Source organism: Dama dama, chromosome 16 (genome assembly GCF_033118175.1).
Source record: "Dama dama isolate Ldn47 chromosome 16, ASM3311817v1, whole genome shotgun sequence".
Classification (NCBI taxonomy): domain Eukaryota; kingdom Metazoa; phylum Chordata; class Mammalia; order Artiodactyla; family Cervidae; genus Dama; species Dama dama.
The window spans coordinates 13,758,987-13,786,495 of NC_083696.1; the positions used below are offsets into that span (position 1 = coordinate 13,758,987).

Consider the following 27,509-nt stretch of genomic DNA (forward strand, 5'->3'; position numbering starts at 1 on the left):
GCAAAATAGTGACAATTTTTTTTTTCTGAGCAATTAATCTTTAAAAAATGTCCCCAGTGAGGGAAAAGACAAGGATAGAACAATAACAGCAAAAAAAAAGTGAGAGAGAGAGTAGCTTTAGACAAATATGAAATTATCACTAAGAGGTTATCTTTCTGTAAGGAGGAGGAGAAAGTTTAGATGCCGGCAAACCTTTTTCATATATAGACACACACAAAAAACAAAGTCATTATAGCTGCTTTAAATAGTTACTCAAGTCCTTGACAGTATTATCAAGCAATACAATTAAAAACCAGTGCTTATTAATCCCTAAAGAATGAAATAGAGGGGAAATCTCTGCATTAATCACAGTGATCTCTCTTAGACAGACCAGCTATAGTCTCATGAGAGTTTCTTTTCCCTTTATGCCAAAAGCATTTCTCAAACGAACATTCTTGTTCATGTCAAAGATCCCCAAGTGGCCACATAATTTTAATTTATCCTCAGTGAATTATGCCAGGAAGTAGCACAAGCTTGTTAGCAGACAAGCCCATGAGAGATTGCTTGACTGTTGATCAAAGGTAAAACATCACTTGTGCTGAGTCCTCAACCCTAAGGTTAAGCCGCCTCTCCTTGCTGACCTGAACAATCAGCAGTCACCTGGCTCTCAGGGAGTGTGGACAGCTCTTTCCTAAAACCAAGTTCTCATACCCAAAGAAGACGGGAAAGTTCTCAGAGACAAATAGAACACAGTAGATAAACTTCCAGACGTCCTGGAATGTGAAGTCAAGTGGGCCTTAGGGAAGCATCACTGCGAACAAAGCTAGTGGAGGTGCTGGCATTCCAGTTGAGCTCTTTCAAATCCTAAAAGATGATGCTGTGGAAGTGCTGCACTCAATATGCCAGCAAAATGTGGCCACAGGACTGGAAAAGGTCAGTTTTCATCCCAATCCCAAAGAAAGGCAATGCCAAAGAATGTTCACACTACCACACAATTGCACTCATCTCACATACTAGCAAAATAATGCTCAAAATTCTCCCAGCTAGGCTTCAACAGAACGTGAACCTTGAACTTCCAGATGTTCAAGCTGGATTTGAACATCCAGCTCAGAAGAACCAAAGTTCAAATTGCCAACATCCATTGTTATCATCAAAAAAGCAATAGAGTTCCAGAAAAACATCTGCTTCTGCTTTATTGACTATGCCAAAGCCTTTGACTGTGTGGATCACAATAAACTGTGGAAAATTCTTAAAGAGATGGGAATACCAGACCATCTGACCTGCCTTCTGAGAAATCTGTATGCAGGTCAAGAAGCAATAATTAGAACCAGATACGGGAACAACAGACTGGTTCCAAATTGGGAAAGGAGTATGTCAAGGCTGTACACTGTCACCCTGCTTATTTAACTTATTATATGCAGAGTACATCAAGCAAAATGCTGGGCTGGATGAAGCACAAGCCGGAATCAAGATTGCTGGGAGAAATATCAATAACCTCAGATATGCAGATGACACCACCCTTATGGCAGAAAGCAAAGAGGAATTGAAGAGCCTCTTAATGAAAGTCAAAGAGGAGAGTGAAAAGGTTGGCTTAAAACTCAACATTCAAAAAACTAAGATCATGGCATCTGGTCCCAACACTTCATGGTAAATAGATGAGGAAACAATGGAGACAGTGAGAGACTGTTTTCTTGGGCTCCAAAATCATTGCAGATGGTGACTGCAGCCATGAAATTTAAAGACGCTTGCCCCTTGGAAGAAAAGCTATGACCAACCCAGACAGCATATTAGAAAGCAGAGACATTACTTTGCCAACAAAGGTCAAAGCTATGGTTTTTCCAGTAGTCATGTATGGATATGACAGTTGGACTATAAAGAAAGCTGAGCGCCAAAGAATTGATGTTTTTGAACTGTGGTGTTTGAGAAGACTCTGGAAGTCTCTTGGACTGCAAGAAGATCCAACCAGTCCATCCTAAAGGAAATCAGTCCTGAATATTCATTGGAAGGACTGATGCTAAAGCTGAAACTCCAGTAGTTTGGCCACCTGATGCAGAGAGCTGACTCATTTGAAAAGACCCTGATGCTGGGAAAGATTGAAGGTGGGAGGGGAAGGGGACGACAGAGGATGAGATGGTTGGATGGCATCACTGACTCTATGCTCAGGAGTTTGAGCAAACTCCAGGAGTTGGTGATGGACAGGGAAGCCCGTGTGCTGCAGTCCATGGGGTCACAAAGAGTCAGACATGACTGCGTTACTGAACTGAGATAAACACTAGGCAGGGCAGGGTGTTAAAAACCCAATTTCACCAAGGGACACTAGTTTAATGGGAAACCAAAAATTCCAGGGAACAAGTAAACTCATATTGAAGGATCAAAGAGTCAACCAGAATCTAAATTCAGTGCAAAGCTGCACAATCAAAGACAAACCTTGAATATCTTGAGACTCGAGAAGTCTCAGATGTGCACATTATTAGTCATGGAGGCCAATCGTTTGTAGGGAGGGATCGGAGCAAATATTCAGAGACTCTCCAAATTTCCTAATCAGGACACCTGGAGCAAAGTCTGACAAAATCAGGGTTAGTGGCTCATTGCAATGGAGGTCACACATTAGAGGAACCATGGGGTGTGTCACCAAGAAAGGGAAAAAGTTATATGAGTTGGGGAAGAGTGGCATAAAGTGAAATTTATATGAAATAGTGTTTTGATATGCTAAAGCAAAGCAGGGCTTTGTGTAAAGCAGCAACATCACGTCTGAATGGCAAAGTGGACAGTAGGTCTCCTTTCCTTAGACACTACAAATGAAGATAGATATGTAATGTTATATCCCAAACACCGTTATCTGAATCTGGGTTGAAAATCAAGGCAGGTGTTCTGTGTCAGTGTGAATTAGATCCTTCAGGAAAGGATGCTTTATTCTTACTGAAATGATTTCAAAAGCAAAGTTTCCAATGAACTAAGATTTTAGAAAACAAGGTTTCTCAGTTACTATGTAATAGTTCTGCTACTGAGTGTCATTTAGACACTTTACAGCTGGTGTGTTGCCTTGGGAGAAATAGAATTTTTTTTGCTAATTTTACAGCTGGCTTTATCTAGGATCTGTGTCTGTTTACCCAGCTTGATGAATGGCATGGCAGATTTTCATTTTTTTCAGGTCAAACTAATTTTCACTTTTTCAGCATGTAACCCAGTCTCTTGTTATACTGGCCTGTAGAACTTACCAGAAAGAAGCTGTGGTGGCATGAGACCTTTTCTGGAAGTGATTAATCTCTTTCCTTCTCTCCTGTTTCTCACTTCCTAGCATGCACTACATAATTTTAGGGCCCCAGTGCAGCCTGGGGTTGCTCCTGAAGGAGGAACCAATAGACAATGGAATGAGAAAGCAAGCCTTGGGGTGAGGTACAAAGGAGTATAATGAAGTCTCAGATGTGAGGGAGTGGGAAGCAGGTGGGTAGCCTGCTTCAGGTGCCCTTATTCTTGCCAGACCCTCTTGTTCTGACTCTGCTCCTTTTGCAGTTTTGGTAATTTCTGGGTCAAGCTGTGTGCAGGGAGGGTTGGGAGAGCATCACTGTGGTGTCTGACCTTTTGCTTAGGGGAATCCTGTGAAAAGATGCTGCTCCCTGTGTGTCCCCTTCTGTTCCAATAGCTCCTCTCCTTGAGCTTTCTTAAACTCTGGCCCTACTCTTTCACCAGAACTTTCAGAAGATCAATTACCACCCACTCTGGCTATGTCATTTCCCTTCTGGGATATTTATCAGCCTTTCTTCCCAGGACCCTGTATCTGACTCTGCTCCTGCATAATCTGTTTTCTTCTCATTGTGCCCTGCTCTTCACAATTGGTCCCATCCTTCATCATTCCTTTCACTGGCCTCCTCTCTGCCACCAGAGGCTCTGTCATCAGCTCCCACGTTCTCACTCACCTTTTTTCCCACTCCCATTATGGCCTTCTCCTCACTGTCCAGGAGTCCTCCTTGCCTCGAGCTCTCCTAGTATTTCATTTATCCTTATTCTGCCCCATTACCAGCTTTTTTATCTTTTCCACCAAGGTCCTCTCTGCCTCCACTCTGCCTTCCCAGATCCCCATATTAAATCTCAACCCTGTAGATAGATCCCTTTCTGCCTCCAGAGCTACAATCTTAAGGGACCATCTTTCACCCCATCATTTATCTTTTCTTCTTTCCCCTAGAACACCTCAGACATTAGATCTTCTTCTCTAACCAGATCCCTCCTCTTGCAAGATCCTACCCTTTTATCAGAATCTCAATCTTCCATCTCTCACAACATCCCATGAACTCCACAAATCCCACTGATTCACTTGCCTTGTCACCCTATCATCATGTACAGTCTCTACCCACCATTGCCAGATTCTAATACTGACTCACTTTGGCTTGATTTAAATCCTACTGAACACTGTCCCAGAGAGCTCATCTTCTGAAAATCCCCTTTGTCTGGCTTCTATTGCAGAACACTTATGCACTGACTGTCCATTTCAACCTTCTCCCCGGGGGCAGCTGTTAAGGGCTTGCTTTTCCCTACCTTGTCACACTGTGATTTCCAGCAGGAGGAGCTTTTTCCTTTCAGCCATAGGGTCCCGTTTCTGAAGAGAGCCTGTGACTAGACATGTGGAAGCAAGCAGCCACTCCTTCCTTAGCTATGCTGTCCAGAAGCTCCTAGGGATACATCACAAAGAGTGTAGATTTCCAGATTTGTGAGGACAAAGAAGGGATCATTCTAAAACAATCGAGGGCATACTACCAACTCAATTCTTCTGCAACTTTTTTAGTATCACTTGCTGTTGAGCACTACTTCACATCCCTCCAACGCTTCTAGAGATGTGAAGGCCCACCAGAGTAACTGCATAGTCCACAGGAGTCTCCAAATTCCAAAATCTTGGGAACTTCTGCAGCAGAAATGTAGCCAGCTCTTCAGAGGTAGCTGCACAGCGAGTCCCTGCTGGCGACCCGTCTATTCTTTGATAGCAGTCCCTCACCAGCCTCTTTCTCTGCTTAATCAATTGCTAATGTCCTCCTCCCCCAGTTCAAATGCAGTTAACTGATCTCTTACTCTTCACTCTTCTTCAGCCCCAGACCTTGCCCTCACATTAAATCCTAGCCACAGTCCTTGGGGGAAAGTTCTAGAGGAAAGGAGCTCACCAAAGAAGGATGGTATCTTCTCTGAGTTTCCACTTTAGGAATATGACAATGGAGATGAATTTAGGTAGCCTTTCAAAGATTACAGTACAGAGAGAAACTCAAGGCCAAGGAATTCCCAAGCTCTGGAGCAGCCTAGGTCTCAGTAGAAGCCCTGTGTTCCTAAGTTTCAGACCCCAAGGAAAAGCAAAAAAAAAAAAAAAAAAAAAAAAAAAGAATTTAGCTTCAAAGGATGAGAGGAGCTTAAGGAGAACCAAAGATTAAATGCATCAAGGAGAGGAGGCAGGAAAAGGGATCTTTCAAGCCAGGCACCCTCCCAGATTTAGCTGACACCCTAGTGAACAAAACCCCTGATTTTTGCCCTAGATATAATAGACTTCAACACAAAGTCACTTGGAAAAAATGGATGAGTTGTTTCAGTGGCTTTGTCCCAGGACACAAGGCTAAAGGCAAGAAGGTCACTTGCAAAAAACATCAACTGTGCACAGTCCAAATCCAGCTGAAACCAGAGGGGTCTTTGGGTAAAAGTATTCTAGTCCTTGTTCCAAACATTGGGGACACACGAATAAGAAAAACAAAGCCCCCTTCCCTTGTGGCGCTTACAGCGTTGGTCCTTGACTCAGCTTCTTTTCAATCTACTCAATAAACGGTATCAAACCTCCCTCCCTTTCCTCAAGCTCCTGCCCCTCCCACACCCTCAACACATTGGCTCTTTGACCCACTCCTGAAAGGAACCATAAAGCCTCCGGACGGGACCTTTTCATCACCAAATCTTCAAAAACGGTTGCATCCCACCCTCCCTTCCTTTTTCCTTACTGCTTGCTCTGTGTCTTTCTGGGAGGCCTTCCTTGACCCTCCCAAGACAGGATTAGCAACCTCACCTTCTCCATCACAACTTTCTTTGTAATCTTGGGTTACTATCTAGGTCCCCTAAGTACCAGGACCTTCTCTATCTCCCTCACTACTGGTCTGGAGTACCGCATGTAGCTAACGGTCAATAACCGTTTAGAGGAATTAACTGGCAAGCGTTGGGCCGAACCTCCGGGTAGAGGCTCTTCCCATGATACTTTGCGCCCGCCCCCACATGCAGCTGGGCTTGACCCTTGGGGGCGGGGCCACATCCAGGGCAGGGGTCAAGGCCTGGGGGCGGGGCCTGCATTGCTGCATATCCAGCTTTTGTAGGAAGCGACTGCTTCTCAGGGTCCTGGGTCTCAAAGCCAGAGCTCGGGATTCTGCTCACAAAAGAGACTGTGACCGGGCTTTCTGGCAGTCTGAGATTTTCCACCTCTGCTCCTGCGGCGCTCCGCCAGGTGTCGCTTCACCTCAGTCTGTTGGGGCTTTGGTTCAGGTTGCGGCCTACCAACGCTTGGAAGGGCCCCAGAGGCCCTGAGCACGGGACTCGCCCTCTCTGCCTGAACTTTAACATCTTCATCGCCATCACTGTAATGCTGACTGCCGTCTAGTGAGCGCTAGGTGAGTCCTAGGGTTCCCGACCCAGATGTCAGCTCGCCCACAGGCCTGGCACAGGATGCTACACCAATTTAGTGAGGTGGCAAGGGGAGTGGAAGGAACCGCGAGCCTTTGTTGAGCTCCAGGGCCCAAGGCTGGTCTAAAAGCCCTGCTGTGGTTGCCACCTGTCCCAGCAGGACCAGTATCCACACTGTATGGCGTGTCCGCAGCCCGCTGGGACTTATTTTATGAGGAGCTGCCGGGAAGGCCTTGGTGCCCCCAGCCAGGCCAGGAGAAAGGGCCGGTGAAGCCCCGAGGGGGCAGGCCCGTGACGGGAATGGGCAGCTTGACTGTGGAGAGGAGACTACACCTGAGGACCCTCTGCAGAGGGAAGCGGGCCTTGCACCTGAGGCCTCCGGCCGACGCCGTGGGCCAAGGGCACGGTTCCACGGGAACTCTGGCGTGATGGTGGTCGACACTAGAGATGGGAAATACCACGGTTCTTCTTTTGGGGGACAGGTTGTCTTTCTCTTGGCATAAATATTATATAGCGAATTTGCAAGATACAGAATAGTATTGGTGGATGGCAGGACCCGTGGGCTCCTAAACTCAGAACACCAGACACTAACATTTTGGTGTATTTTTCCTATTTTTGCTGTGCCTATTTTCAGTGTTTAAATTATATATATATATATATGCATATTTTTTAAAAAGTAGGAAGACATTTAACGTTTTATCATAAGCAATATCTGCATTATTGTACACCTTCCTAAAGATTATTTTTAATGTTTTCCACATGAACTATTCTGTTTTTCTCTGATACGTAGGTTTGTTCTAAGTTTTTGATATTATAAGATGTCACTTAACAGGTTTGTGTATGATTGCACTTGCTGAGAACTGCCTTATTCCAAAATCATAAACCTTTTCTCCAACTTCAGATTATTTTCTCATCCAGGGTTCTGCCCTTGAGCCACTTCTCTTTCTATAATCTCTTAGGCAATTGCAATAAGTTATTTCACTGCTGACTTCTCCCATTTGCTTCACATTTATGTATCCAAGTAATTGCTAAACATTACCAACTTTGACCTCCTATAGACATCCCATACATAAAATCTGTAAATGTGGATCATGGTCTTCCTCTGCCACCTACTGCCCTTGCTCAAGTAGTCCCTGGTTCCCAAAGCTGACCCGTAACTACCTTTCTGTGCTTCTCTTCCTTCATCCTTCCTGTAATTCCTCAAATACCAAGTTCTGCTGAGTCTGCTGGTTACCTATTTCTCAAATTTTAATCTCCTCTTCATGCTTACTACTGTCTTGGTAGTTCAGACTCTCATGGTCTCTCACCAAACTATTCAGTGGCTTCTTAACTTATCTATGACTTTAATCCAGTACTTGCTGATTTCTACTTCTTTAGCATCTGCTACTCTCAAGTCTGTTTTTCTACTCCAGTAAAAACACCTGTTTTGTTCAGTGCTTCCATGTCCTTACTTATTTTTGATTGAAGTATAGTTGATTTATGCTATTGTGTTAGTTTCAGGAGTACAGCAGAATGATTCAGATTTAGAATATGTATATGTATACATATATACACACATTCTTTTTCAGATTTTTTTCCTACTATATTGGTTATTACAAGATATTGAATATGGTTCCCTGCGCTATACAGTGGGTCCTTGTTGTTTCTCTAATTTATGTGTAGAGGTGTGTGTCTGTTAATCCCAAACTCCTAATTTATCCTCCCCACCTTTCCCCTTTGGTAGCCATAAGTTTGTTTTCTATATGAGTATATTTCTATTTCATAAATAAGTTCATTTGTATCATTTTCTTTTTAGATTCCACATATAAGCGGTATCATATTTTTGTCTGATTTCACTTAGTATGATAATCTCTGGGTCCATTCATGTTGCTTCAAGTGACATTTATTTCATTCTTTTTTATGACTGAGTAATAGCCCATTACACACATGCACACACACATATCTTCTTTGTCCATTCATTTGTAGATGGACATTTAGGTTGCTTCCATGGCTGTTGCAAAAGTGCTGCTATGAAAATTGGGGTGCATGTATCTTTTTGAGTTAGAGTTTTCTCTGGATATATGCCCAGGAGTGGGATTGCTGGATCACATGGTAACTTTAGGGCTGTCTAGGTGGCTCAGTGGTAAAGAATCCACCCGCCAAATGGAGGAGATGCGGGTTTGATCCTTGGATCAGAAAGATACCTTGGAGAATGAAATGGCAATCCACTTCTGTATTCTTGCCTGGGAAATTCCGTGGACAGAGGAGCCTGGTGGGCTGTAGTTTGAGTTGGATACAACCTAGCGACTAACCACCAACAATGGTAACTTTATTTTTAGGTGTTCAAGGAACCTCTTTACTGTTTTTTACAGTGGCTGTACCAGTTTACGTTTCTGCCAACATTGAAGGAAGGTTCCTTTTTCTTACTCATTATGACTTCTTTATCTGGAGTTCCTTAGGCAGATAAACACTAGAGTTCTCACAGTCTGCTACAGTATGTCAGGGCTGTGTTTTTATCCAGGGAATTTATCCATTTCACCCATGTTGGTGAATTTATTGGCATATTTCATAATATTATTCTTATAATGTTAGTAGACCTGATGATGTCCCCTTTCATTCTTGGTCTTGGTAATTTGTACCTTCATTTTCTTGATAAGCTGAGTAGAGGTTCATCAATTGTCTTTTTTTAAAAAAAGAAACAGCTTTTGGTTTAATTTTATTTATCTCTTTTTTATTTCATGGATTTCAGCTCATATTGTTATGTCCTTCTGTTTGCTTTGGGTTTATATTGCCTTTTTATAGTTTGTTAAAGTGAATTCTTGTTAAAACATTGATTTGAGACCATTCTTCTCTTCTTAATATAAATTTATTTTTTGACATTAAATAACCTCAAGATTTTACTTCCTTTATAATAAAACAAAAGGTGAAGCCCAGAACTGGATGATTTGGACTTTTCTCTTGTTATCTCTTCCCAGTTCATAATACTGCATCTATTAATAACTGGCATTCTTTTAGATCTATAATAGGGCTTAACACATTCAAGCCTTAGCATGATTTTCTTTGTAATTTTAGCCTTTTGCTGGAAAACCCACTTAGCCTGCTCACCATAGCCACTCTACTTCCTGTCATAACACTGCTTTCCCTGGACAGGCCAGAATTTACCCTTATACTGTGTCATTTTGGGGGTTGTGCTTATCATGCTTCCTATAGAAAGTTTAGTGAGATTTGGGAATTTACCATGGTTACTGGAGTAGTAGCACTATAAATTCTGAATGCTATGAATTTCCCTTTAAACACTGATTTATCCCACAACTTTAAAAATTTTTATTTATTTTTAATTGAAGGATAATTGCTTTACAGTATTGTGTTGGTTTTTGCCATACATCAACATGAATCAGCCATAGGTATACATATGTCCCCTCCCTCCCTATCCTACTTTTGATGTTTCTTCATTTTCTATTCAAATTATTTTATAATTTCTCATTTGACTTTCTTTGAGTTATTTAGAAGTGTAGGAAATTTTCCAAATATCTTTCTATTCTTGGTTTTAATTTAATTATATTGTGAATTCAAAGTATTAATTCAAAGTATTGAGAATGTGCTTTGTATAATTTCAGTTTTTTAAAATCATCAAGATTTGATTTATGAGCCAGTATATTCTTGGTGACTATTTCATGTATTCACATGACTGACTTATAGCCAGCCCTTTGTATCTACATTCTTCTGTATCCAAGGTTTCACATCCATGGATTCAACCAACCAGGGATTGTGTATTACTATGGTATTTACTTTTGAAAAATAATCCACATGTAAATGAATCTGTGTGGTTCCAACCTATGTTTTTCAGTGGTCAGCTGTACTTGAAAAGAATTTGTATTCTGCTATTTGCTGACTAGAGTTCTCTATAAATATCAATTAGGTCAAGTTGGTTTATAATGTTCTTGAGGTCATCTTTGTCCTTCCTAATTCTTTCTGCTTCTTTTATTGCTGTGTGAGGGCTGTTAACGTATCTGATTGTAATCCTGGAATTGTCTGTTTTTCTTCTGATTTCTATCAGTTTTTGCTTCTTGCATTTTGAAGCTCCAATGTTAGATGTATTATATATATAGGATTCTTATGTCTTGTTGGTTAATTGTCCCCTGAATCATTATCTAGTGACTCTTTATTTCTGGTAATAGTCCTGTTCTAATATTAATAAAGGCACTCAGCTTTCTTTTGATTAGTGTTTGCATGGTCTTTTTGCATTATTTTAACCTTTTATCTATTTATATCTTTATGTTGAAAGTGAGTTTCTTGTAGACAGCATAATCTGTTGTCTTACTTTTTTATCCACCTGACAGTCTCTGCCTTTTAGTTGGGGTGTATAGATTACTTACATTGTTACTACTGATATGGTTATATTTTAATCTAGCATCTTGTTGTTTGTTTTCTATTTGTTCCATCTGTTCTTTGTTCCTTCCCCCCTTTGCTAACTTGCTTGTGGATTATTTTTTATGATTCTGTTCTCTTCATTCTTGTTTTATTTGTTAAACCTCTTTTTTTCTAATAAAAATTGATCTTATTTAATATTCATCTTTATCACATTTTTGAATAGTCATCTTCAAATAATATTATTTGAGTTCATGTGTAGTGTAAGAACCTTACAACAAGATACTTTTCCTTCCATTTTGTGCTATCATTATGTATTTACGGGGCTTACCTGGTGGCTCAGCTGCTAAAGAATCTGCCTGCTGTGCGGGAGACCTGGGTTTTGATCCCTGGGTTGGGAGGGTCCCTTGGAGAACGGAACCTACTGTAGTATTTTGGCCTAAAGAACTCCATGGACTGTTCCATGGGTTCACAAAGAGTCAGACATGACTAAACGACTTTCACTTTCACTTCACTATGTATTTAGGGGCAGTATTATTTCAAATTAATTTAAAAATTTTAAAGTAATATATCATTATATCCTCTGAGTAAAACTATTAAAACATTTCATGTAAAGTCCTCTTGACCCTCCCTTCCTTGGAGGTAAACAGTGTTACCAGTTTGTTACACATCCTTCCAAACCTCCGCTATATATTCACATATTTGCATGTATGTGTGTGTGTGCATGTGTACGGGTGTATATTTGTATGTGTGTGTATATATATATATATATATATATATATATATATATATACACTTAGAATATGTACCTTTAATTTTTTAGATATACTATGCATCCCATTCTGTAGCATTCTTCATTTATTCAACAATATGTCTTGTCAGTCTACTCATTACTACCTATAGATCTGCCTCATTCTTTTGAACTGCTGCAGAATATTCTATCAAATGGATTTCTCAGAGTTTTATTATTATTAGGTATTATTTTTTTAGCTGATGGGCAATTTTTCCTATTATTATGATAAACAAGGCCCCAGTAAATACCCTTTTGTGTGCCTTATTGTGATATTTTAAAGTGCTTTTCTAGACTCCATCCTTAGAAGTGGAATTATGTTTCTCATAGAACCCTCCAGCAAGAAATAATGCGGAGAGGAAAGGCAGAATTAACCTTAGAAGGTTTTAAGGTTGTACTGGGGCTACAGGGTGTGGTAGTGGGAGTGGTGGGTGTGTCAGGAATGTGATAGAGGATTTGAAGCATTGGAAAGTCTTTGAAGAATTTCATACGGTAATGGTATCATTTTTGGAACTCAGGGACTTCTGAGGGAACATAGATTGATTTCTATTTTTATGTCTTGGGGATAAGAAGCAACTTTTTTTCTTCATTAGAGATGGAAAAGAAGGATGTGACTGACCTTGATGGTCTATCACAGGAGTTAAATAAGTTGCCCCAAGTCACATGTCTGTCTCCGAGGAACGAGTGATAGTTGGAATTATGAAAGTTACTAAATTTAGAGATTGTCTCCTTGTATACCTTTACTCTTCACATGGGAAGCAAGGCCTGGAGAGACCCGTCAAAGGTCTTATAGTAAGTCAGTGATAATGTTGACATATTTCAGCCCAGCTGTAAGAGGCAGAAAAGCAGAAATAAGGAGATAGCTTAGTCCAGGTAGGCAAAGTGGTGGTAGGGGGCTTAGGAGACAGAGAAGCAAACGGCTTCCACTTATTCCTCCTGCTTGCAGCCCACTGTCTTCCTTTCTCCAGATTCTTGTGGACTTCTTTCTTCAGCAGCATCAAAGAAGTCCAAAAAAGAAAAGTAAACAATACAAATTACAGGATAGAGGAAAAACCCATTTCCATGCAAATATTACGATTCTGCAGCAAAACAAACAGTAGAAATAACGAGGCTTTGGTTTGGGTTTGCGGTGTGGAAAATGGACATAGTCTCTGGACTGACTGGTGGAGCTGTAGTAATTCTCTCCTGGAGGGTAGAGTGATGGGAACATTACCCAAATGCAGCTTTTCAAAAAGTGGTCCAGATTGCCTTGCAATAATTATTAATTTCAGGCAACAAAACAAAATTAAAAAACAATAGAAGGAGGGGTGGGTCATTAAAAGAAAAAAGCTGGGTGCTCAGAAGACTTCTGGAAAGAAGACAGGTCGAAAGTTGTGGAGGTTGGATTTGAAACTGTCATCAGGTCTTGCCTACTTTTATAGCAGAGGCCCTCAAACTGAACTTCCCTGTCTTCCCTGGTGGCTCAGAAGGTAAAGAATCCACTTGCAATGTGGGAGACCTGGGTTCGATCCCTGGGTTGGGAAGATTCCCTGGAGAAGGGAATGGCTACCCACTTCAGTATACTTGCCTGGAGAATTCCATGGACAGGGGAGCCTGGTGGGCTACAGTCCATGGGGTTGCAAAGAGTTAGATATAACTGAGTGACTAACACTTAAGTAGACTAAGGGTGCCCTTTGAGAAGTGCCCCATCTTGAGATGCTGTCCTTCAGAGTTATTGGGAACGGAATAGACTTCCAATTTGGAAATGCTCAAGGGGAAGTCCCCTAATGTAGTCCCTCTTCTGTCTTGGAATGCCTTTTAGAAAGCTGAATTCCTGAACTAACCCACCCCAACTCCAGTGCTAAATCTATGAGTGGGCCCGAATCTTCATGTTAAACAGTTTTGCAGATGATTCTTATGCCTGCCTGCTGACATCTGACCCAGGATGGGTTTGCCCAGTCATTTTGCAGTGATAAAGGTACTGTCTTTTTGAAGACCTGCATTCATTGTGTTGAACCCCTTTAGTAATTTCACATAGTTCAACCTAGTATCTTTGTTTCCTTTAAATTTCAACTGAACTCTAGAAAATGAGCTTTCTAGCTCTTGATTGGATGTGCAGGGAGAAGAGAATTTTTCAGGATGTGAACATTAACTGACAGGTGGCCTGGGACTGTGGTTTCTTATGTTGAGAAGTTTGGGAACATTTCCAGGGGCCCCTTAGGATTCTGGTTTCTATTTGGAGCCATGAAGTTCAAAAATACCTGTTTTATGAGGTAGCAGTTCTTCATGGTTTCAGTTCAGTCGCTCAGTCATGTCTGACTCTTTGTGACTCCATGAACCGCAGCATGCCAGGCCTCCCTGTCCATCACCAACTCCTGGAGTCCACCCAAACCCATGTCCATTGAGTCGGTGATGCCATCCAACCATCTCATCCTCTGTCGTCTCCTTCTCCTCCTGCCCTCAATCTTTCCCAGCATCAGGGTCTTTTTTCAAATGAGTCAGCTCTTTGCATCAGGTGGCCAAGGTATTGGAGTTTCAACTTCAACGTCAGTCCTTCCAATGAACACCCAGGACTGATCTCCTTCAGGATGGACTGGTTGGATCTCCTTGCAGTCCAAGGGACTCTCAAGAGTCTTCTCCAACACCACAGTTCAAAAGCATCAATTCTTCAGTGCTCAGCTTGCTTTCTAGTCCAACTCTCACATCCATACATGACTACTGGAAAAACATAGCCTTGACTAGACAGACCTTTGTTGACAAAGTAATGTCTCTGCTTTTTAATATGTTGTCTAGGTTGGTTATAACTTTCCTTCAAGGAGTAAGTGTCTTTTAATTTCATGGCTGCAATCACCATCTGCAGTGATTTTGGAGCCCCCCAAAATAAAGTCAGCCACTGTTTCCACTGTTTCCCCATCTATTTGCCATGGAATGATGGGACCGGATGCCATCATCTTAGTTTTCTGAATGTTAAGCTTTAAGCCAACTTTTTCACTCTCCTCTTTCATTTTCATCAAGAGGTTCTTTAGTTCTTCTTCACTTCATGGTTTAAAGGTAGTTATATTGTTATTTATATACCAGACCTAATCCCTTTTTCACAAACACACTGGGAGGGGTTTCTCCTCATAGTGCAGATGAGGATTGAAGATGTAAACCTCTTCTGGAATGAGGCAGGAGCATCACCTCATTAATCAAAACAAAACTCCCAGTGGTGAGTTGACAGGGCCAGGATCACAGGCATAATAATAAGCTTTGAGTGTAAGTCTATTGGAAGCATCCTGGTGCTGTAAGAAAGAGTGTGAATTAAATTCAGTTTTGATCCTAAATTGGGTTTGTCAGTTACTAGTTAGTTATGTGGTTACCCGGTCCAGTCAGGTAACCTCCTGGAGCTATCTGCATCTCCAAAACAAAGAGAATGACATTTTGCTGAGCTGGCGGGGTTGAGGTATTGCTATTTTTGGGGAAGGTGTGTGAGACCCTCAGTGCAGTTCATGCCCACAGGCAGTGCTTAGTAATGGTTATGATTAGTGAATTCCCAGCTGAAAGTTTTTTTCCCCCTACAGATGTACAGGAGCCTCTCAAGTAAGAAAAAGTCTCCCAGCCTTTTAGACTAGCTGCAACTCTGCCCCTCCTCTCCCCCCCATCCCCTTCACAGGTATAACTGCCTTGGGGCATCTGTCCTCCAGGGCATAATTCCCCATGAAGCTGACACATCTATCATGGGCACCAGCAGGTGCCAGCACAGGCTAAGCTTTCAGAAGGGCTGCTTCATTGGATTTTATCCTTCTTCCATCCCCCCAGTGTGACTCATGAAAGCCCAGACTTCCTTTTCTTTCTTCCATAGTGATCTCTCTTCCAGCCTTTCTTGCTTGCTATTCTGAGCCTGGGAGAAAATGCTCAAGGTTGCACTGTCAAATATCAGTGAAGAAAGACCTGTTTGAGGATCCTTGTAACAAGACTAATAAACACTAGTGCTACGTTTGGGCGGCACTTTACCATTTGCAGTGTGCTTTCATGTTATTAGCTCATATAATAGTTGCAAACTTCTGGCTAAGAAGTGTGATGGTTAAGTGTCTGCAGATTGCCTTTACATTCCTATTTTCACCTCTTCTCAGCTGCATCATCTTGGGCAAGCAACTTAGCATCTCTGAATGCTGTAGATTTAAGTGGAAAGTACTCAAAACTGGTAATAAATGCCCAATAATTGTTAGCTATTACTTATCTCATGCCCATTTTACCAAATGACTTCAAGTTTTTCTGTAACTGCAGTCTATAGGGTTGCAGAGTTGGACATGACTGAGCGACTGAACTGATCTGAACTGAATCGTTAGTTAAATGGGTCAAGCCTTAGTTTCTTCACTTTTCCTTTGATCCTCCTGCTTCCACACCGTCCTCAGCCCTACTTCACACTCTCCCATGGCCTACACTGAATTTTCCTTTTTCTGTTCAGCACTGGGTATCTCAGGCCTTTGTATGGGCTAGCCTGTCTGTCTTGAGCCCACATCACGAACCCTGGTAAATAGCCACTTATCCTTTAAGTAGACTAACTCCCTTTTATCCCCATGCTCCCAGAGTGCTTTCTGCACATCTTGATTACAACAAGATTGATATGACTCTCTTCCTATTTATCTTTTCATTAGACCAAGAGCTCCCTGGGGAAACGGATCATGTTTTCTCATGTGTGGAACTTCTGTCCCTGATATTTATGATGTGCCAAATAAATGTTGGTTCGAATGAACAAATATTAAAGAATTTGTCAATCCACCTGAAACTGTCTTAGATAAGCATTCAGTTATCGAGACCAGTGGCTGTGGAGCCAGTCCTGAAACCCAGGGTCCAGCTGCTAGTCCCCAGGCTCTCTGGGCACCCCCAGCCTGTCTCTCATTGTGGTCTCCTGTCATTGCTGTGTAATTTTTCCAACCAAACTGGACGCAGAAAAAAAAAACCAAAAAAACTAATGATATGAAAGCACCAGACTTCATATTTACAGGCCCAGTAGAGATTTCCAAATGACAGCAAGCAGCCAGTGTTCAGAGGCCTGCTTTTAATGCATCAGAAAAGACAAAATTACAGTGCACCCGCCTTTCATGTGCTGTCTGTTTCGTCTTTCTGAGTAAAAGGGAAACTCTGGCTCCAGGCTGATTTTCAATTACCAAAATAGACTAAATTCCTACCCTGAAATTATCAAAAGTGCCATATACTTGACAAGCAGCTAAGCAGAGAGCAGAAACTACCAAGTTAGTAATTAAACAGAGCTTCAGTCAAATTAACAGAGACAGACATTCTGGTCTGGCGGTCAGAACAGAGGCCTAGAGGGCCCCGGATTCGGCCTTGGTACTTCTTGTGTCAGAGTGAAGTCTTGATGTGCAACCACGGTTGCCAGGGAGAGACTCCATGGGCACCCTTCACCCCTGTCTGACTTCTGGAAGGCCTTTAGTGTGAGAATGGGGATGCGTTCCTGTTGAGATATGGGATCAGGGAGAGTAGGCCTGAAAGGAGTCAGGAAGGCCAAGGGGATCCAACTCTTCTCTACTTCAGAATTTGTTTCCAGATATTATAAGGGACCCTGGAAGAGCTTTTTAAATATAAAATTATTGTAGCTTAGGATCTCTTGTAAGTGCTTTAATATAAATTATTCATTTAGTCAAAAAGGATTGAGTGCTCACAACCACAGACAAAGCTAAATCCTAGCTTTGGGTTGTGACTTGCTGATAGAGGAAGGCAGACAGTAAACAGGCAAATGAATGCATAGTATTTGAGGTGGGTCTGAGTGACCTGGGTATAACTTCAGTGGAGGAGGAGGGTGGGGAGTTCAGGACTAGGAGAGAAGGGAAACATGCGTTTGCTATTTATATTAGGCAACCAGGAGAGCTTTTCTGATAAGGTGACATTTGAGCAGAAACCTGCAATGGGGAGAGAATTTTAGGCAGAAGGAAAAGAGAGTATAAAAGCCTTGAGTTGGAAGAGTACTTAGCAAGTTTGAGGAAAAGCAAGGATCCCATTGTGGCCAGATTGTGACAAGCAAGGAGGGGGTGGAGGGAGATGAGGTTTGAAAAAGATCAGGGTCTCGATCATGTAGGCATTCCAAGAACATTGGCTTTCATTCTAAGTTAAAAATGAAGGTATTGAAGTTTTTCTAAATGTCCCATGGAAGTAATAGCAAGGTATGAGATAGAAAATTTTAAATATACTTGTGTATGCTATAAGAGTAATATAAATTAATATTAATATAAATATAAATGAATTATATATAAATTATTAATGACATCATTCAAGATGCTCCTATTCTTATTTTTTTTGGACTTGATGAAATATTCTCAGAGAAATGGTAATATGTCTATGATTATTTCTTTTCTTTTCCCTTATATTCTGATTTTGCTCTGTGTATCTTTTTTGTTGTTGTTAGATGTCTAATGGTTTATAGTGTCTATATTTGTGAATTGTACCTTTTATCATTAGAAATAATCATCTTTTTTTCATTGAAAAATTAATTAAAAAATGAAGGCATTGAAGGCTTTAGAGCAGATCTTACATGTTTTAAAAGGTTCACTTTGGGTTGCTGTGTTTAGAGTAGAATGTAGGGAGATGAGAATAAACAGCAAATGTGAGATACAATTGTGGTTTAGATTAGGTGGTGGTAAAAAGTGGTTGGATTCACAATGACTTTTGAAAGTAGAACTTGTAGAGTTTGCTGATAGTTTGGATCTAGCATGTTAAAAGAAGAAAGGATTCAAGGATGGAGTTCTATTTTAATGAGAAGGAAAGACTTCAGGAAAAGTAGGAAATCTGGGAGATGGAAATTAAGAATTTGTTTTTGGATATGATAATTCTGAGATGCCTATTATACCACTATAACAATTTTTGGGAAGAAGCACAGCTCTGGGAATCAATCGGAATGCAATTTTCATTTTGTTTCCTAGTGTCCCTTTAACATTTATTCAGTAGAGGAAGAGTTTTCCCTGCCATTGGGTGAAAATTCTGGTAGGCACCATGATTTTCCGGGCCACTCTTAGGTATAAGAAAGTCCCATGGTTTTCTTTAAGCAGGAACCCAGACTCTTCATTCAGAAGCAAGAATGTCCAGTTCAGTTTGTCTTTAATACTTGTTTAGTTGCAAATTCATGTCCAGCTCTCTGCGGCCCGTGGACTGTAGCCTGCCAGGCTCCTCTGTCTCTGGGATTTCCCAGGCAAGAATACTGGAGTGGGTTGCCCTTTCCTTCTCCAGGGGATCTTCCCCCGCCAGGAACTGAACCCGCGTCTACTGCATTGGCTGGCAGTTTCTTTACCACTGAGTCACCAGGGAAGCCCCTACTTAATACTTGCGCTATGCTTGGGTGGTCAGTCATGTCTGTGTCTTTGCCCTCCCATGGACTGCAGCCTTCCAGGCTCCTCTGTCCACGGGGATTCTCCAGGTAAGAATACTGGAGTGGGTTGCCATTTCCTCCTCCAGGGAATCTTCCCAACACAAGGATCAAACCCAGGTCTCCCTCATTGCAGGCCGATTCTTTACTATCTGAACCATCAGGGGAGCCCTACTTAATACTCAAATCTTCATTAAAAGGTCGTGTTTCTTCTGCTTCCAACTTCTCTACCATAGCAGGTCAGCCACCCACACTGAAGAAATTATGGTTGGCTTTCCCCGCCCCCTTTTCTTGCTCATCATCTCATTAGCTATGGTTTCAGCGGCTCCAGAATTGGTTTCAGCACTCCACTAGGAGGGTAGAGGGGAAAGAGATCAGAAAGTTCTTCCTTGGCTGGGGCTATCCTAACATGATTTCACTTTCTCGGAGGCTGGTAGCAGTTAGCGCTGCATTTTCCTTGGTTCTTTTGTGGATTCTGCGGCGCTCCACTGCTGTGGTCCACTCCTCTGCTGTGGGTGATGGACCCTGTTCCTCCAGCTGCTGTGCTTTTTTCCACACAGACTTTCTCACTTACAGTCCCAGCACCCCACCAAGCAGAGCACGGATGGTGAGGCTCTTACTGACTCCAGTGTGGCCCACCTCCTGCCCTTTGAGAATATACGCCCTGTGCCTTGGCTATCCCCAAGGGAATCCCTTCTTGGCTGCCACCCATTGCTTTAGCAACCTCTCCCCTTAGGTTCCCCCGTGGCGGGGTGGGGTCAGACTCCAGTTAAGTAAGCAACTCTCCCACCCCCTTCGCTTTAAACTGCAGGGAACACATGTTAGCTCTCTGAGTCCTGCTCTATCACTCGGTCTGAACCGAGGGGATATCCTGTCATTCTCCAGGGAGAGGAACCATTCATAGCACAGCTTTCTTCAAAGAAAACCTTTTGCAGGGGTGAGATGGGGTGGAAGGTGGAAGGGAGGTTCAAGAGGGAGGTATATCTATGGCTGATTTATGATAGAAACCAACACAATATTGTAAAGCAGTTATTTTCCAATTAAAAAGAAAATAAATCAATCAATAAAAAAAGAAAAAGAAGACCTGTTACAAATTATCTTCAATCTTTTATAACTGGACCATTTTATGACAGTGGTTACAGTGAGGGCCCCAAGTTAAACTGTTCTTAGAAACCCACCTTGAAAATACTGATTTGTGTCTGCCCCTTACTTTAATATTTGATATCTATTGTGCCTTGGTCTGAATTCCCTTTTTAACATCTTGTTATACTTTTAAAATTTGAGAGTCAACAGCGTATGAATTGCCTTGAAAGCCATGAGATTAGAAGAAGTCACCTATGGTGTGAACAGGAGAAAGATCTGAGTACTGAGCCATTTCATAAGCTAGAAATGAAGAACCCACAAAGAATTCAGAATTTACCATGTTTCTGAATTGGCTGAAAAAAAAAAAAACCAGTTTAGGCTCTTAGAACTCACCCTCTGTTCAGAGTTATAGTCAACACTCTAGCAGTGGCTTTTTCAATAGTGAATTTTCCATTTCCATAATGCCACTCTTTATATGTAAAATGCCTGGCATTTACAAAGTGTCCATGATTTCATTTCAAGTGCCTTATACCCCTGTGAGGAAGTAACAGGCAGAGGTCTTTGGCTCCAGGTTTTGAGCTCTTTTTTCCATAGCCGCAGAGACACTCATGATGAGTGGACACTCATGAGTCCAATCTTGCCCTGCTCGCCACAAGATAAGTTGATGAATCTGAGCTGTTGGGGCTAGTAAGGGACTTTATTCGGGAGCTGGTTGACTGAGAAGATGGCAGCCTAGCACCTCAAAATAGCCATCTTGTCAGGGCCTGGTTGCTAGGTTCTTTTATGGATCAAAGATGAGGGGGGAGGCGAGGAAACAAAGTAAAAAGACCACGTAATTCCTGCAAATATCTCCTAGAATGGCAAGCCTCACATAGGGGGATGTGTTAGTTTCACCTCCTTACAGTCATTTCATGGGTGGTGTGAAATGGAATATCTCCCGTCATATCAACAAATAAAGATGTCAGATCTGTCTGTGACTCCGGCCTCCCCAGATGTGAATTTCTGGGCCGGTAAGCAGCAGACAAGGGGCACCAGGTGCTTCCATTTGCCACACGCATGATTCAAGAGTGGCACAGTCCTTCACAGGGGCCGGGTCAGCTTGTCTCCCTGAGGCAAGCCGTGGTAGTGTGGCGTAGTGTTAGTCGCTCAGTTGTGTCCAGTTCTTGGTGACCCCGTGGACTGTAGCCTGCCAGTCTCTGTCCATGGGATTCTCCAGACAAGAATACTGGAGTGGATTGCCATTCCCTGCTCCAGAGGATCTTCCTAATCCAGGGATGGAACCCAGGCAAGCCATTATGTATGCTTATAATAACAAAAAGGGTTAAAGGCGCAGAAGCAGATCCAGTGTAAATTCAAAATTAACCCTTCCTGGTTACAATGGCAGTCATAATTTTTTAAGGTTTTTTAAAAAGAATTATTTATTTATTTATTTAAATTTTTAAAATTTTTTTATTAGTTGGAGGCTAATTACTTCACAACATTTCAGTGGGTTTTGTCATACATTGATATGAATCAGCCATGGATTTACACGTCTTCCCCATCCCAATCCCCGCTCCCACCTCCCTCTCCACCCGATTCCTCTCGAAACATCCCACCCTCGCCTTCTCCCACAGAGTTCAAAAGTCTGTTCTGTATTTCTGTGTCTCTTTTTCTGTTTTGCATATAGGGTTATCGTTACCATCTTTCTAAATTCCATATATATGTGTTAGTATGCTGTAATGTTCTTTGTCTTTCTGGCTTACTTCACTCTGTATAAGGGGCTCCAGCTTCATCCATCTCATTAGGACTGGTTCAAATGAATTCTTTTTAAAAGAATTTAAAAAGAATTATTTATTTTTAATAGAAAGATAATTGCTTTACAGTATTGTGTTGGTTTCTACCAAACATCAACATGAAGCAGCCATGGGTTTACCCGTGTCCGTCCTTGAGCCCCCCTCCCACCTCCCTCTCCACCCCTCTAGGTTGTTGATGAGCCCTGGTTGCCGTCCCTGAGTCACACAACAAATTCCCATTGGCTGTCTGTTTTACATATGGTAATATATGTTTTCATGTTACTCTCTTGATTCGTCTCACCCTTTCCTCCCCCCTTCCCCCAGTGTTTTAAGGTTTTGCTAAAGTAGTCTGTTGAATAGATATATAGTAAAAGTTTAATCTCACATGCCAGCTGCCATGCATTAATCAAAGTTACCTGGAGAGCGGTGTTTAGCAGGATTCGGAGAGATAATGAGGTTTGGCAGGAAAGTGTACCTTAATCAATTAGTGATGACTGCCTTGGTTGGTAGGGGTTCTGGTGGCTTATGTGCCATACATTTGCCATCACTGATTCAATTATTTTTTGTGTGTGGGGGGGGGTGGGGGGCAGTGAGAGAAGGGGAGAGAGAGAGGGAAAGAGGGAGAGGAAAAGAGAAAGAGAGATAGATGTTCTCTGGAACAATTGTAGTTTCTCAAAACACATGAAAAGAATGAGAAAATAAACCGCAGCCTAAGGCCACATTGGGTAATGGAGATGACAGCACTGTATACATGCATTCTGAGAGCATGCATTTTTAAAGATGTGCTGTTAGCAAAGGAAACAGCCTGAACTCAGAGCAGTCCTGCAAATAAAACTAGCCACTGTTCCCCAGCATTTTTCTACCCAAATTTTTATTTTGACAAATTTTGAACAGAAAAGTTAAAAGAGTAGTATAGTGGAGGCCTGTGTATCATTTTCCTAGGTTTTCATTGTTCATGATTTCCTAGTTAATAATCTGTCTGCTTTTATTCTGAATTATTTGAAAGTAAAAATTTCACAACACCGAATCATTAATCTCTTAAGAACAAAGACATTGTCTGACGTAATCACAATGCCATTATCATACCTGCAAAAATAATACATAGGCCATTTTAAAAATTCACTTGTTGTCCCTTAAAGTGGGATCACATTGAATTCACTGCTTTTTGTTCACTTTATTTTGGGAATTGACATACTGTAAGATTTTTCATGTCATCAATAAAATGTCCTTCAAAAATGACTGTTATTTTATTACCTGAATAGAGTACACTTTATTCTACCAGCCTTTTACTTTTGTTCATTTAGTCGATTTTCTATTTATTGATTGCTGTTGTAAATGCTGTTGCAGTGGACATCATGGGGACATGGTGGATTGGCCTCAATATATATTCCAGTCTCTTTTTATGAGCTTTTCTAGACTCAGATGACTAAAATTTCCCCAGCCTGTCTTGCAGTTCAAGTTCTAGATGTAATTTAGATTCCATCAGTCACTTGGCACTTGTCTAAAGTTTAGAAGGCAAAAGCATGAGGCAGAAGTCATGCCTTTGTTGCCCCTCTATTTTTCCTGGGAAGTAGGCCGTTTATTATTTTTTCTTGCAGCATTATGAGAGGCTATGGAAAGCCATTGGAGAGCTGAGGGCAGAGGTATGACATGATCTGATTTAGTCTTTAAAATCATGGTGGCTGCTGTGTGGAGAATAGACTGTAAAGGAGTGTAGTTGAAATCAGGAGCTAGTTAGGAGACTCTTGCTGTCTGGGTAGAGATGATGGTGGTTTGGACTAGGATGATATCTGTTAATAGAGGAGGTGATGACAGTTGAGTTCAGAATATAGTTTGAAGGTGGGATCATCGAAATTTGCTGCTGGGTTGTATATGGGATGGGAGAAAAATGATCCCTGATTCCGTTATAGCTACAGTTCTGGATGTAATTCAACTTTCACCTATCAGAGGCACTCTCATGAGATTTGGAAGGTGAGATTGAGGTAGAGACCTTGCCTTTGCTGTTTCTGATTTCACCCACTGCCACTGGAGTATATGGGTCCAGCTGTTGGAAAGGTGATAGGTTTGGTGGTGGGAATACTGGAGGTTGTTTCTTGGGGTTTCATTTTTCTCCCCAACTAAGAAGCAAGGATAATCAACTGAGATTGGCAGGGTGTGGAAGGGGGGACTGGGATTTATTATTTTATCATGTGTTTCTTCCTTCTCTGTGAGGACGCTGCTCAGTGTCTGGCCGCTGGAAGATAGGCAGTTTGTTGTTAACTGAACAATTTTCTACTTTCATGGAAGGATTTACTCATAAAACTTTACCTTTGGCTTCAAGATAAATCAGTGCAGTTAAAACTAAAGCAAGGAGATTCTCATGTTCTTTAAAGGAGCAATTCATTTTATATTTAAATGTCAGGTTTCAAACAATAAATGTCTTTGAAAGTGTTGCTATGTTTAGAAGTTTTTAAAAATCAAAGTATAGTTGATTTGGATATTACAGTAGTTTCAGGTGTATGGCATAGTAATTCAATATTTTTATAGAATATACTCCATTGTGAATTATTACTAAGATAATTGCTGTAATCCCCTTTGCTGTACAGTACTCCTCGTTGATACCTATCTGTTTTATATATAGCAGTAAGCACCTCTTAGTCCCACACCCTCCCTCTCCCTCTCACCCTGGTAACCAGTAGTTTGTCTCCACATCTCTGAGTCTGTTTCTCTTGTGCTCCACACTCTCTCATTTGTTTTATATTTTAGATTCCACATAAAGGTGACATCATATAGTATGTGTCTTTTTTGGTCTGACTTATCTCACTAAGCATAATAGTCTCTGGATCTGTCTATTTTGCTTCACATTCAGAATTCCATTCTTTTTATGGCTGAGTAGTATTCCTTTGTGTGTGTGTAATATATTATATACATGCCACATTTTCTTTATCCATTCATCTGGTTGATGGACACTTGGATTGTTTCCATGTCTTGGCTATTGTAAATAGTGCTGCTATGAATATTGGGGTGCATACCTCTTTTTGAATGAGAGTTTTCCTCTTTTCTTGATGTATACCCAGAAGTGGAATAGCTGGATCACATGGTGGTTCTATTTTTAGTTTTTGAGGAGCCACCATAATGTTTTCCGTAGTGGCTGCAGCAATTTGCATTTCTACCAAGAGGGTATAAGGGCTCCTTCATTTCCATATCCTCGCCAACCTGTGTTTGTAGCCTTTTTGATGATGTGTATCTGTTAATCCCAAACTCCTAATTTATCTTTCCTCTCCCCTGTTTGGGCTTCCCACGTGGCACTAGTGGTAAAGAATCCACCTGCCAATGCAGGAGATGCAAGACACGGGTTCGATCCCTGGATTGAGAAGATTCCCCTGGAGTAGGAAACGGCAACTCACTCCAGTATTCTTGCCTGGACAGAGGAGCCTGGTAGGCTACAATCCATGGGGCTGCAGAGGGTCAGACACGACTGAGCGACTGAGCACACGCACAGCACACTCCCCTGTTTATCCTCCTTCCCTTCGCCTCCTGTTTGCTCTTAATCACTCTTTCCAGGCACTGTTATAGACACTAGGGATATGGCATGCAACAGGATGGATATTGTTCTTGTTCTCTCATGGTCTTACTTTCTAGAAAAGGAGACAGAAAATAAGTGAGTGCAAGCATAAACAAGTTAATTTGAGACACTCATAGTGCCATGAAAATGATAAATAAGGCTAATGTGAGAGCGAGAGGGTAGGGAGCATGGTTTTATAAGGAAAGACTCCCTTGAGGAGGTGATTTATATTGCAATGTAAACTTTTTTGTCAACGTATAACATATGTACAAAAAATTGAGCACAAGTCACAAGTGCACAGCTTGATGAATTCCTGCAAAGTGAACACACTCCTGTAACTACCACCCAGGCCAAGAAGTAGAACTTTGCTAACTGCTGTAAGGAGGTGACATTTGAGTTGAGACCTGCTTGGTATGTAGGCGGCTATGCAAAGATCTGGGTTTAGAGTATTCCAGTAAAAGAGGTCAACAGATGAGAAGGTAAGGAGAAAACCTTGGCATATATGGGAGCAGAAGGAAGGCCAATGTGTGCCAGTCTGTTGATCTGGCACTGCAATATTTGGTTTATGTGTTTGTGACATGATTCATAGTTTAAGATTGGAAGGGAAACAACACTTTGATTATAATTGCTCTTCAAGCTCTATCCATCAGTAAATTGGGCTCTTAGGATCTCAGAGTAATTTGGAGCAGAGAGTCTTAGCAGGAAAGTCTTTGGAGATTTTATTTATTGCACACTGTCAGCCTTGTACAAGGAGAGCAATATCCGAACTCAGCTATAGAGAGAATTGTTATAACATGAGATTACAGTAATTGGCGTGACTTATAGTCTCTCACATTACAGTAATTCTACTAGGGTTCTTTCAATTCCGTCCACCTTTCCTCACCAAAGAGTTCCTCCTGTCTTGTCCAGGGCCCTGGTCTTGACATTTGATATTCCAGAATTTCATTATGACCATGCACTTAAAAATCCCTTGTTACCTAAAAATTTGCATACAGGTTGGGTTGGTTCTTAAGAAGAGATAAATAGGGAAATAACAGAGGTTTTGAGAGGCTTACATAACTGGGGACAGTAGAAACACTGGTTAAGTCATTACACAAATATCTGTCATTCACAGTGACTAAGCTTAGAGGAGATAATGTCAAACTGTGGCAGAGTAGGCAATCTTAAAAAGTTTTCCGCCTGACCTAAAGTTGAATTTTTCTTTAACGTTAGACTGTTCCACAATTATCCCTACTTCCTTGTGTGAACAGCAGTCATCCAGCATTTGACAAGTGAGGGCTTCCAGTGAGGCCATCCTCCCGTCACACCAGTACACAAATTAGCCTCCTTTGACCGCCCCCCCCCCCCCCCCCAACTGCTTTTGCTGAGGCTCTGCCTGGGCCCTTAGCAACTCTTCAGGGTGTGCTTCCTGTGAGCTCACAGCATGTCTGTGTTCCCATGTCCCTGCCGTGTCCCCTGAGGACTCTGCAGGCGTGCCCGTTCCTGTGGTGGGCGCAGCTGCTGGAGGGAGGCATGGTCGGGGCCACTGTTCTGTGTCAGTCTGTAAAGGACAGTGACCGCTCCTATAGTCCTTCACCGGCTGCCGCCCCGAGCCCTCAGGTGCCAGAGGCATATGGAGGAGGACTGTCAGCTCTACCTGTGCGACACTCCAGTAGAAGGGCCCCAGAGCAGGAAGGCCTGAGTTCCCAGGTGTTTCCATCTTTGTTTATAGTCTTTTGCTCAATAGGGGACTTTGAGATAAAACCAGTAGGATTGGGTCAAGAGACAAACTGGAAGGGTAGATACCTGGCTGAACTCAGAATTTTCCCATCCTAGGACTTTCTTACAGCCAAACCAGACCTTTCTTCCCTTGGCACATGTTCCGTCCCGGGAGACCCCTGAGCGCCCCACCATACAGACGCCTGTCAGGCCACTTCCCATGTGTCAGGTGTGCTCAGGCATTCCTGACTCGCATTAGCTCTTTGTCAAGGCTGCTCTGCATGGTCCCTGATGGGCTATCATACAAGGTCAGAAAGGCCTGTCTCT

General features: G+C 41.9%; 1 pseudogene; it reads right to left on the reverse strand.

The window, feature by feature from the left end:
- Positions 1 to 9,497: 9,497 nt before the first annotated feature.
- LOC133071016 (large ribosomal subunit protein eL42-like) overlaps positions 9,498 to 27,509 on the reverse strand; it is a 35,794-nt pseudogene continuing 17,782 nt past the window's right edge.